Here is a 12,505-nt window from a genome sequence, read left to right as displayed (position 1 = left end):
CTACTAGAACAAGACGTTACATTAATCACTAATAAATTCAAACCTGCTTTGGAATGTTCTTAGCACTTAGAATCATAGAATAGTTAGGGTTGGAAAGGACCTTAAGATCATCTAGTTTCAACCCCCCTGCCATGGGCAGGGACACCTCCCACTAAACCATGTCACCCAAGGCTCTGGCCTTGAACACTGCCAGGGATGGAGCATTCACAACTTCCCTGGGCAACCCATTCCAGTGCCTCACCACCCTAACAGGAAAGAAGTTCTTCCTTATATCCAATCTAAACTTCCCCTGTTTAAGTTTTAACCCATTACCCCTTGTCCTATCACTATGGTCCTGTCCTGGCCTACAGCCACACCACCCTGAAAACGCCTGATCTCATCTGATCTCGGAAGCTAAGTGGGGTCGGTCTCGGTTAGTACTTGGATGGGAGACCGCCTGGGAATCCCGGGTGCTGTAGGCTTTTTCCAAAAAGAACTGTCGTGGTTTAAACCCAGTCAGGCAATTTGTTCACTCACTCCCAGTGAGTGGTGCTGGGCTGACAACAATCGAGCCCCCCCCTTTCCCCCCAGGGCTCTCCCCTTCCCCGCTCACGGAGGAACAGGGAAGAGGATCGAAAGGGTGCAACTCCTGCTGGTTGAGACAAGAACAGTCCAGCAACCAATGTACAACACAAATCACCACCACTACTACCAACTACAACAATGATAAGGGAAAATAACAAGGGAAGAGAATACGATACCACCGGCCAAGAAACGAGTCCCACCCGGAAGCCCGTGTCCTTCTGGGTAACTCCCAGTTACCCCCCACCCCGGGCATGACGTGCTGTGGCATGGAATACCTCTTTGCTCAGTTTGGGTCAAGTGTCCTGTCTCTGCTTCCTCCTGGCTTCCCCTCCTCCCTGGCAGGGCATGAGGTTCACAAAGTCCTTGGCCAAGCCAAAACATCGCTATCAGCTCTGTTCCCAGGCCGAAAGTCAAAACACTGCACTGCACCAGCTACCAAGAAGGAGAAACATGACTGCTACTGCTGAACCCAGGACAGGTCCCTAGTGAAGAGTCCCTCTCTAGCACCCTTGTAGGCCCCCTTCAGATACTGGAAGGCTGCTATGAGGTCTCCACACAGCCTTCTCTTCTCCAGGCTGATGGTTAAGAAACCATTAAAATAATAATGTCACATAGACACAAAAATTTCAACAGAGCGGAATGGAGCTAAGAATTCGTTTTCCGAAGAAAGGGATATAATTCTAACACAGCATCCTAATTCTAAACTGCAAATTTATCAAAGGGATAGCTGAAATTTTGATTAACATTTGACCCTTTCTACCTTTTGGAGAGGAACGATTATGCTGGGATCTCACTCCTATTAGAAATTAAGGATTTAGCTATAGAGGTACAGGGAAAGTTGATGCTTAAACTAGACGCTTAAACCATGACAAACCCGAAAGCTCAAATAAGATCTTTCTTAAATTTCATTTAATTTCAAAACCTCCCTTGTGAATTTTCAATAAAATTTAAGACTGGCAATTTCATGGATCTCTGTCATCTGTGGAAAGCATCCGTTTGTAAGTTAGAGAACCAGTATGAACTTGCTTCTGAGCCTTACCTTCTTCTGAGTTACAGCAGAACAAATAATTGCACTGATTTTGGAAGAGAACTAGATTTTGGTTGGTGTGGGTTTCGGTGTGTTTTTTTTTTTTGTCTGGGTTTGTTGTTGTTGTGGGTTTTGGTTTTTTGGTTTTGTATTTGGGTTTTTTTTAAACAATTCTTTTCTTATTTTCTCTTCAGTCAGAACACTTTATGAAATGAACCATTAATTTCATATTCATCTACTGGGCTCTCATCCGGAGAAACAACAACTCATTTTAGGCCAAAGTTTAGCTGTGTGATGCTTTTTATAATCTCATTAGAAGTAGAATTATTTTATTTTTAAAAAGATTCTATAAATTTGCAGCCCAGCACAGCTTTCCCTATGTCAAGCTTGGTCTACAGTAATTAGCTTCATTTTTTTAAAAACCTTTTCTTGCCATCCTATATGTTGAATTCCTAAAAAGCTGAATAGACAGATTTGTGGTGTAGTGTAATCCAACTTTATCTGAAGTTTCTTTGTCATCTCTGTGTCCACGTAAGTTTTTTCTTCTTGTGCTGAAACATCAGGTACCATTCCTATACCTTTGCAATGCAGAAGAGACCCAAGTGCATTTCAGGAATTTTTAAGCCCCAGAAGCAAGCCATCCTAAAACAGCTGCTACTTGGATGGTTGGACCACTGAGATGAAAGTTATGGTTTTTCACTTGTCTTCTGTAATTCAGACCCATTCCAATTTAGTTGAACAAGCGTATCTTGGAATATGGATGGATCTGAATGCAGTTGCTCTAGCTTCCAGAATCGTTGCTCGATGAGACTCCTTTGCATTCCCCCTCCACCTCCCTAATGAGAACAGAGGGTATTTCTGGGGCTTGTCCTGAGGCTGGAAATAAGAAAAAAAAATGAATGCATCCAAAAATCATGTGATAGGAAAATGGATTCCTGTCCAGCCCTGCTGGCAAATACAACGGGTTAAATCCTAACCCTGATGAAACAGCAAGCTTTTCCTTAGACCCAACTGTAGCCAAGAGCTGTATTTCCTCTGTCATTAATGATGCAGTAACTTGAAAAAGCACAAAAAGGAAAATTAATTCTATTTTTAAGTATTTTTGTACAAATTAGCAAACTATGCACAGAAAGAATTCAAAGCCTGTACCTCATGTTACATGTCCTGCACAAGACTTTTGACAGATGGATGCATTCAGACAGAAATTAAGAAAATGAACCCAGCAAAGGTTTTCTGATTATTTTTGTTTCCAACATCTCAAATATTTGAATGATTAAATGCAAAACTATTTTTCTATGTCTGGGAGACAACTAACAACAAAACAACTGGAAAAGTCTTTCATTTTATTTAATTAAAAAAAGAGTGGAGGTCAGAGTCCTACAAAGGCATATGCTCCTGCCACACTTTATGCTGCAGAAGAGCTGTACTGAGTTGAAAGGAATAATTTTAATTTAAGAAATTAAATATATGATGGGGGATTTGGAGAGCTGACCTTCCCCAGCTCACTCTCCATACCACCTCTTTGCCAGAAAGTACATGTCCTGCACCCTAGCCACCAGGCTGGCCTAGCTCAAGGCACCAGGAGATGCAGAGCTAAAACAAGACCTGGATACTCCTCACCTGAGAGGTGCCATCTATATTTGAGAACAATATTTTAAAGGTCCACAGCAGAATTTATCAAAGTTCTTCTATAACAGCTTTCAGCGATTAGAGCCTGATGTGTATTAAAGAATGAATCAGAACTAAAACTGATAGACTGCTTTAATAAAGGCAATTTTAATATTGCTCCTTCCCTGATAGGCTGATATTTAGACATGTGCCTGATGCAACAAATAAAATTCAAAGTAACAAGTGCATATGTATTCGCAGAGCTACTGCTCTAATGACTAACTGTGGTACTAGGACACCCGTTGTGGTATTACTCTTCTTTTTGTGTAAATCAGTATTTTTTCCTCAGAATAATTTATTTAAAAGGCACCAGGACAGTACTGATAGATTAAAATAATGTCCAGTATTTATAAAAAACAGGAGAAATAAAAAGCATTCATCCACTGTTGGATTTTGTTGCTTTATATCATGGGAATGGTCAATTAAATTTAGTCAATTGTTTTAATTTAATTTATACCAGGGATGCAATTAAGGCAATTTTCTGACACTAAGACAGACAGCAGGCATAGCTGGCTTTAAACATTATTTTTCCACATATCGTTCTTTTACCACTCACCTTTCAGTAAATGTAAGCATTTCCATACTGCTCTAATAAGTATCTTTATATTTTTAAAAAACAGTATTTACAGTAATTTTTCATCTTTATTGTTCTGTTTTGAGAAAATTGCTAATTCCAATTTTCTAGTACAAATGTACTTCTATTTCACCCTGAAATCCTTTTACATTTCACAGGGATATTTAAATATCATGTTTCTTAAGTAGACATCCAGTTTTAACTACATGAATAAGGCAACTAATTATAGGAGGATGATGGTTCATATTTACAGTAATATAATGGGATATTCAGATTGTAACATTGTACATGTGACTTTAAGAATAATAGTGGACCAAAAGTGTCCTTTTGTTATGGTTTAATCCCAAATGGTAACTCAGAACTGTGGAGGCAGTGTTCTCACAGGAGAATGGATAATTGGTACATAAACTCTGAATAATCCTGAAAGATACAGCAAGGCCATGAGAGGCCCAAGGAAGCTTAAGCAAGCAAGATAAGAAGAAGCTGGAATTCACCAAGCTAATGAGAACTGTGGACTGTTGGCAAGCTTTCGAGGTCAAGTTCCCACACCTGTGCTTAACCAATTATATGTTAGTCACTAAGGGTCAAGACATGTATCCAATCATAATATGCCAAATCACTGTAAGTGCATGTAAGAAATAGTATTTAAGGGGTTAAGGCTCTGTAATAAATGGCTTTTTGTCTGATCATATTGATCTCTGACTGGGTCCATATATTTTCTGCAGCACAGAACCACACAGCTGCTCACTCACTCCCCCACTTCCCCCCCATCCAGGCAGGATGGAAAGGGGAATCAAAAGAATGTAAACCCCATGGGTTGAGATAAGAACAGTCCAGTAGCTAAAGTATAATTCAAAACTACTACCACCAATAATAATAATGATAAGGGAAATAACAAGAGGAGAGAATATAAAACTAAAAGGGGAAAGGGAAAGCAATAATAAACACAAGTGATACCAAATACAATTACTCACCGCTCCCTGACCAATACCCAGCCAAACCCAAGCAGCTATCTGGGCCTTATAGGTAACTCCCCCCAGTTTATATACTGGGCATGACATGCTGTGGTATGGAATACGTCTGTGGCTAGCTTGGGTCAGGTGTCCTGTCTCTGCTTCCTCCTGGCTTCTTATGCCCCTCCTCGCTGGCAGAGCATGAGAGATGGAAAAGTCCTTGATCAGGGTAAGCATTACTTAGCAACAACTAAAACCATCAGTTTGTTATCAGCATTGTTCTCAGGCTGAAAGTCAAAACCACAGCACTGCACCAGCTAGTAAGAAGGAGAAAAATAACTGTTACAGCTGAACCCAGGACACCTTTGTACCATAGTCTTTCTGGTTCATATAAAGTTTGAGTTGATTTTGACCCTAAGTACACTATGAACCTGCTCCAAGAGTTTGCACCATAAACAGAAATCTTACCATGATTCTGGAATAGACAAGCCCTGTAACCTTATAATACATCTGTCCACAGTCATCTTATTATTGCATTTTTTCTATAATTAGATATAAAAGGGTATAAGCTGACAAAGACAATGACCTAGTAAAGTAGAAAAGTATGAAAACAAGGTGATAGCACTGTAGGAAGTTAATGATGAATACTTACAGGGGTTTATATAAATATCTTGCACATACAACTGCACACTGACAGAAAATTGAACCATTCTTTCCATTTTGCAGGAGTTATTTTGTGGTTTGTCACTTTGTCTCACACAGGCACATAAAGGAGTCCTGAATACATCATATTATTAAACAGGCTAAGATATATTTGTGACATCATTCAGAGTTTTCCTCTATTCTTTTTACCTAAGATGTAATCTGTGACAAACATCAACAATCAAATCATGGAAATGTGACACCTATCAGTCTATCAGTTCAAGTGTTTTCTGCTTTACCACATTGTCTGGCGGTCAGTGATGTTACAAACATGTTTTCTGCAGGGATGTGGATAAGATTAATTTCTTCCACATAACCTTTATAAGTGCGTGAATATTGTCACCTGAGCAGCCGCCTGTGTAATATGCCTGTTTAATTACCCTAAGATTTTATTTAGACCTGGTTCAAGGTTGATGGTGGTTATTCAGATGAGCATGAACCATAAACTCATCCTGAGGCAAAATTTTTCAAAAGTGCAGGGGTAAGTATTGTTCAAGTTTTATTCTGACAATCTTTAAACCATAACAACTCTCTAGCTTGAGTTCATTAAAGAACAAGAAACTTGACTGTACATGGTTCCTGTACCAAGTACTGAGGTCAGCTGAGTAGCTCAGACCATAACCCATATGCAGAAGCAGAGACTGGCTCAGAATTCATTCATTAGCATTAAAAACAACTCCAGATTAGAGAGATGAGTTAAAATAATCATGATTAGAAACCTGACACAAAGATGTTCTGAATTCCAAAGGATTCAGTGGAAGTTGTCAATGTTCAGTACTATTCTAGATTAAATCCTCTGTGTTAGTTAAAGCTTATCCTATCTACTGTTGGAAACAGTCTAAACATCTTGAAGTATAGCCAGGTTTCCAGCCACTGATGTCACATATAAAGGAAAGATTAAACAAAGAATAGCATAAATCATTAACCTACGCAAACATTTTTCTTATGTATTTCACTTTAGAATTTAGAGGAATGTACTTAGGGACACTGTACAAATAAACAAGCAATTATTCTTATTAGAAAGAGGAGAAAGAAGGACCAAAGTCTGCTCTAATGCATATTGATCAACTTCAGAATAATAGGACTAATTTTCAGGGAGACATGCCACTGAATGAGACTGGTATTTGTTCCATTGCTGTAAAGGGAAGATGTCATTCTAGTATTGCCAGGAAAAAAATAAAATTGTATTTGGTTTTGTCTGAATTAAGAAGTTAATTTATCTTTCAGGTTTTCATATTGTTATCAGCAATATATATTATTAGCAGAAAAGAATATGCAGAGGAACCTGAAAAGTAAGGGTGGCTCATTCCCACTGTATTCTTTATGCTACCATAAAAACCCACGGAGGGTTTCACAGCTACTGTTCTGCCCTCATTTTCACTGTTTAGTAGCCCCACCAAAGTCAATGAAATAACACCATTGTAGAACAGGTGTAAGCCAAACAGACTAACCTGGATCACCTGCACTATCATAGTCTGCTGCTGCTTACAAAAAAACTTTTCAGCATATAAAAATATTACTTTCAATCTTAGCTTGCTATGTGCTTTATAATTCCTTTTGCTCTTCCAGGCTTCTATTGTTAGTATCCAGGAAATGCAAGAAAAAGCCACTGTTACCAGGTAAAAATATATTGATTTTAATATTTCTGTCCCCAGCAATCTCCTTTTTGTCTTATACCCAGATAAACCTTTATACTGATAGCATTTTTTAAGCAGGCTGAGACTAAGAATTCAATGTGAAAAATGGACTAGCAAAGCTTTGCCTGGTTTTTGTTTTCTTAAAAGAATTATCTCAATGCTTAAAAGAAGTATTTGGAAAGAATTTTTCCTCCAAGAAAAATGTCATCAAAACACATAAGGATTTATTTTTTTTTTAAATTCATATAAGTAATTTAAAAAACCCCCTCCTGAATATTTGGACTTGAAAATGTTGCTGTGGTAACTCCAAGGAGTTACAGTTCTTACTCTTCTACTGCATGTGCTGGGGTCCCTAATAGGGCAATATGAATCCACAAAACACCAAAGTGTTCCTGCTTCTTACATGTCTTAAGAGTTCCTGATTGTTGTGCATGAAAAAGTAGGACAATAGGGAGGTTAGTTCAGAGAGAAGAGAACTATCAAAGACCCAGAAAGTACTTCCTAGAAGACTCTGAGGATATCTACTACCTAAAGCCATAATTTTCCAGTTTTTAGTCATCATCTTAATTTTAAACAAGGAATTAGACACACTTAGCCTACTTTTAGTTTTACAATTACTATATGATCTTTGCACAATAAATGATGAAAGCCAAACTCAGTATCCTAAATTTCTGAGTACAAACACTGTTGACTGGAGCCACTCAGTTAAAATACATATTGAAAACAATTTGCACTGTGTACTTCTCTGTATTTTGGGATCTCATAAGGTTCAGAGGTTTTGGAGGAGGCATCATAACTATTAAAAAAACTAAAGTCAAATTCCTTTTAACATAAGTATTATGCTTCTGTTCAATCTTATCACGGAGCCTGCAACTGAAATGAAACAAATGTCAATGATACTAAGCTTGCCTTTTAATTCCCAACAACAGATTTGACTTCAGTAACTGCCCTCTGCTAGAATAACAAACAGCCATTCTCCTTCCCAGTCATAAGCACCCTCTGGTATTTAATAGGTGCTTCAGTGACTCATTAGGCTGTGCTTAAAAATTGACTTTGAACAGAACACTGCAATTTTATTGCTGCTGTGCTTCACAGAACCAGCTAGGACCCTTCAAGTCAATATCGGTAACGTCAATATCTTTGAAAACAGTTCCCAGGGTCATGTAAACCGTACTGGAGTTTTATTTTCAGTCTTAGTATCGCTTTCTTCACCTTTCTGAATTCATGAGTGCACAACATGGTCCAAATACAACTGTACTATTTTTCATAGAGTAAAACTCCTGCACATATTTTCAAATGTGATTTAAAAATGTTTCATGTGTGCTAGAAGTGTGTTTGGAGAGCAGAACTGTCTAACTGCATGTGCAGATCAAGTTTTGTGCACTGAAATAGATATTAAATGAATGCGAAAAAGTATTTATAGACAGTTTCGATATTGTTTGAAAAGCTACTCAAAATAATACTGGAACCTCTTTAAGTAACAAATTAAATTGCATTTTGATACAAATTTACCTTCTTAAAATTACTTCCAGATGCTTGCATTTCTGTAAATATTCTAGATATTGAATACAGACTAAGTCCTTAAAGTCATATTGCTAAAAAAAACCCCAGCAGTTCTTATTGCAACCAGTGCACACTTCACCCAAGTCTGTAAAAAATGGTTATTTACACACCCTTTTACTTTTGTATTTTTAATGTGCTTGTTTGTTATGTCAGATATTAAGGCCTGTGCTTGGAGATCACTAAATGGAAAAACTAAGTAGCCTTGATCTTATAGGGACTACTTGACGAGCTGTTGAATGTCCAAATATAAAATAATTAGCAAATAATACTAATTAAAAAATTAAGATAAAATAATTATTAATTGAAAACTATTCCCACATTAGCAGCTAATATCAGTTGTGGCTGCCCAATCCCTGGAAGTTTTCAAGGCTAGGCTGGACAGGGCTTTGAGCAACTTGGTCTAGTGGAAGATCTGGAACTAGATGATCTTTATGGTCCCTTCCAACTCAAACCATTCTGTGATTCTGTGATAACCCTACCAAATAAGCATTTGAAAATTAAAGAACACGGATTACTCTTATACTTTCTATCCTCCCAAATACAGTAAATGCTCCCACAGGCTCACTAGTAAGTGATACAAACTGAAAGAAAACCATGGGGGCTTAGCTATCCCATGGTAACAACTTCATAGATACCTCTTCTATTTCCTGAATGCTTTTCATGGCAGAACCACATCTTATAGTCTGTTCCACAAGTAGACTACATTTCTGTGGGTACATATTCTGAGTCATCTGTCTCCCCCAACACTAATTCAGGCCACACATAGCAATAAAGTAATTTTCATCCCCCCCCCCCCCCCCCCCAAGTTTCAATAAAAAGGCCAATAAAAAAATTCTACAGCTGAAGTATTTGGCTCTCATCAGAAGCATGCATTGAAGCATCTAAATTAGATGCTTCTCTGAAGGCAGAAAACATGCATGGATCTGGTTACATTAATGTATACTGACACAAAGTGAGAGACTCAAACATCCAAAAAGCACAATACTGCTCAAGTGGCGGCAATATTTATAAAGCAATATCCAAGCACTAGAGTTCTTCATGTTGTTTCTTTCTGAACAATATATAAGCAAATCGCACTGTGACCATGCCAAAATAATGGAAATGATGCCAAAAAATCATCACCCCATTGTTAACTGTAGGTAAAGAAAGCTGCAACTCCAAAGTTCTGGCCCTGGGAAATCACTAGCAGCAGGGGTAGGACTTGAAGATCTCAATATGAGTGTTTCTTTTTGTCTCTCTGTTACTCTTTTCCCTGGCCGATATGAGGGACAGAAATTCAGACAGGAGAGATGGAGGAAGCTCATCTCCACAACCCAGGTTATTTCTTTCCCCCATATTTTAGATATTTAAAATTTTTAATAAAATTTAAATCTAAACATCATGTGCTCTTTATTAGTAGCAGCTAATAAAGGTTTTCCTACAGCTCTAGTAAAATCACGTGTATTATAAAACATGTTCTAAAAATTAGCATTTCTAAAAGATGGTGAGCATCAAGAACTGAATTTCATGATCATGAGCAGTACAAGATGAAAAAAGTCAATATGCCAGTGTTGACCAAAGATGTCTTCTCTGCAGTTCTTAGCAAACAGAAGGTAACATCAACCCTTCCAGATCCTTTTTAGAAAGGCACATTTCTTTGTCTCCGCCTACGTTCAAAACCAAAGGTTTTACAGATCACATGCTAATCTTTGTGAATTTAGTCAAACATTTCATTAAAATAATCAAAATTTTTTAAATTATATAGTGTTTATACAGAAAGTTCAGAAATTATTTGCCCTCCCAGAGAAGAGACTAGAACTGAATATGAAAAGAACAAGTATAAATGCCTTTCCTCCCCAAAATAATCACAACCACCCATGTGGGAAGGAGAAATATCATGCCTTACTCTTTGGGATTAGGGCATTCTTTTTATTTGCCATTTGGCATTATGAACACAGTAAAACAAAGAGAGAAAGTATAGAAACCACGTGACTGCTTCTTCCATAGCCTTTTGCACACTGCTGCTGTAGGCTTGCTTTCACATGTCAGTACAAAGCTGCCTGCTCACTGATGCTCAGTAAGAAATGTCAGAGAAGACTGTTGTATCATTAGTTCTATAGATAAACTTCCCAACATATTTTTGAACAGCAAATGTTACTGCTTAGTCAAAGTCAGAAGGAGAAAGTATTTTAATATGGAAGTAGGGGTGATTTCAGGCCCTTTATATAGGGTGAAATAGTTAAACCGTGTTAGGCTATTTTTTAAGCTGCTAGTGTACATAAGTCTTGATGCAAAAATAATTCTGCTTGTCAGAAAAATGGGGAAGTTTAAAACTTCAGCACATAGGGGGGTTGGAACTAGATGATCTTAAGGTCCTTTCCAACCCTAACTATTCTATGATTCTATGATTCTATAAGTCAGTGTCCTAAGTTCAGCTATAGCAGTCATTTTTCTCCTTCTTAGGTGCTAGTGCAGTGCTGTGGTTTTGACTTTCAGCCTGGGAACAATGCTGATAATACTGATGTTTTTAGTTGTTGCTCAGTAAGGTTTGCTCTGACCAAGGACTTTCTGATTTTCATGCTACGCCAGGGAGGAGGGGAAGTGGAGAGGAAGTAGAGACAGGACACCTGACCTAAAGTAGCCAAAGAGGTATTCCATACCACAGCATGCCATGCCCAGTATGTAAATGGGGGGCAGTTACACAGAAGATGCAGATTGCTGCTCGGGTCGGGCTGGGTATCAGCTGGCAGGTGGTGAGCGATTGTATTCTACTCCCTTGTTATTTCCTTATCATTATTATTATTGGTGGTAGCAGTAGTGGTTTTGAGTTATACCTTAGTTACTGGACTGTACTTATCTCAACCTGTGAGAGTTACATTCTTTTGATTCTCCTCCCCATCCCTCCAGGAGTGGGGGGAGGAAGGTGGGAGTTAGCGAATGGCTGCGTGGTTCTGGGTTGCCAGCTGGGCTTAAACCACAACAGTTCAAAATGTGGGGCACAAAGGGTTGAGAAAATGACAGATATGACAGGAGTGTGTCTAATCGTGTTTGTGATAAGCAATCATTGTTTTGGATTAATACTCATCACAATGCTGATTTATTAAAGTTCTTGCTCTTGATCTCAGACTTTCAGTATGTCATACCTTACTTACAGTCGGTATTTGTTGTGTTAGTGTTTATCAGCTGGGGGTCTTGGTCTAAGGTTCTTGTTTCATTGTACTTTATGGTAATGACTTGTAATTCAATAGACTAATTGATCATGAAACTGCCCTGGCTTGGGTTCCCAGTGTGGTCACCACCTCTATAATTTGGGAACTATATAATAGAAGTGTTTAACAGTTATACATCTTCTTTTTCCTCCTTGGGTGGTCAACCTATGAAGGAGACATTCCCTTATGCTCCCAGCCCCCCCACCAGACTATTTACAGCATCATTTGAGAGTTCTGAAGGTTTTGAATGGCCTATAGGTACCCTTGAGGCCTGCCTGCTGATTGTGATGGAGATCACCATGTTGGCATGCATACAGAGTGTGTTTTACCCACAATCATTTCATCTGATCTCGAAAGTTAAGCAGTCAGGTTTGGGCCTTGACTACAGTTGGATGATGATATAGGAGGACCAAGATATTTTCCCCGAGGCTGGACAGTCATGAGTGTGGGATAGTATGGGCAAGTATCTAGTCCACTGGACCCCTCCAGTGCTTTGGAATTTCACCACTGAACAAGTGCAAAATCCAGAAAAATTAGTAAAACACTTAAACAAAGTGTGTTGTCATCCTGGTCATACCAGAGAGGGGCAAATCATGGCAATGCTCTGGGGCTTGGCCTATGCTTACAGA

The 12,505-nt window shown here is 38.5% G+C and overlaps 1 non-coding gene across 1 annotated transcript; it reads left to right on the top strand.

Annotated features, from left to right (window-relative positions):
• The first annotated feature begins 342 nt into the window (after nucleotides 1–342).
• On the top strand, nucleotides 343–461 carry LOC130611799 (5S ribosomal RNA). Its single transcript, XR_008975317.1, has one exon. It is a non-coding gene; the product is annotated as a 5S ribosomal RNA (ribosomal RNA).
• The last annotated feature ends 12,044 nt before the right edge of the window (nucleotides 462–12,505 follow it).

The sequence above is a fragment of the Pezoporus wallicus genome, unplaced genomic scaffold, assembly GCF_028554395.1.
Source record: "Pezoporus wallicus isolate ANWC-B61680 ecotype Strahan unplaced genomic scaffold, APGP_CSIRO_Pwel_v1 contig_2440, whole genome shotgun sequence".
Lineage (NCBI taxonomy): Eukaryota > Metazoa > Chordata > Aves > Psittaciformes > Psittacidae > Pezoporus > Pezoporus wallicus.
This window is presented reverse-complemented; position numbering and strand designations above follow the sequence as displayed.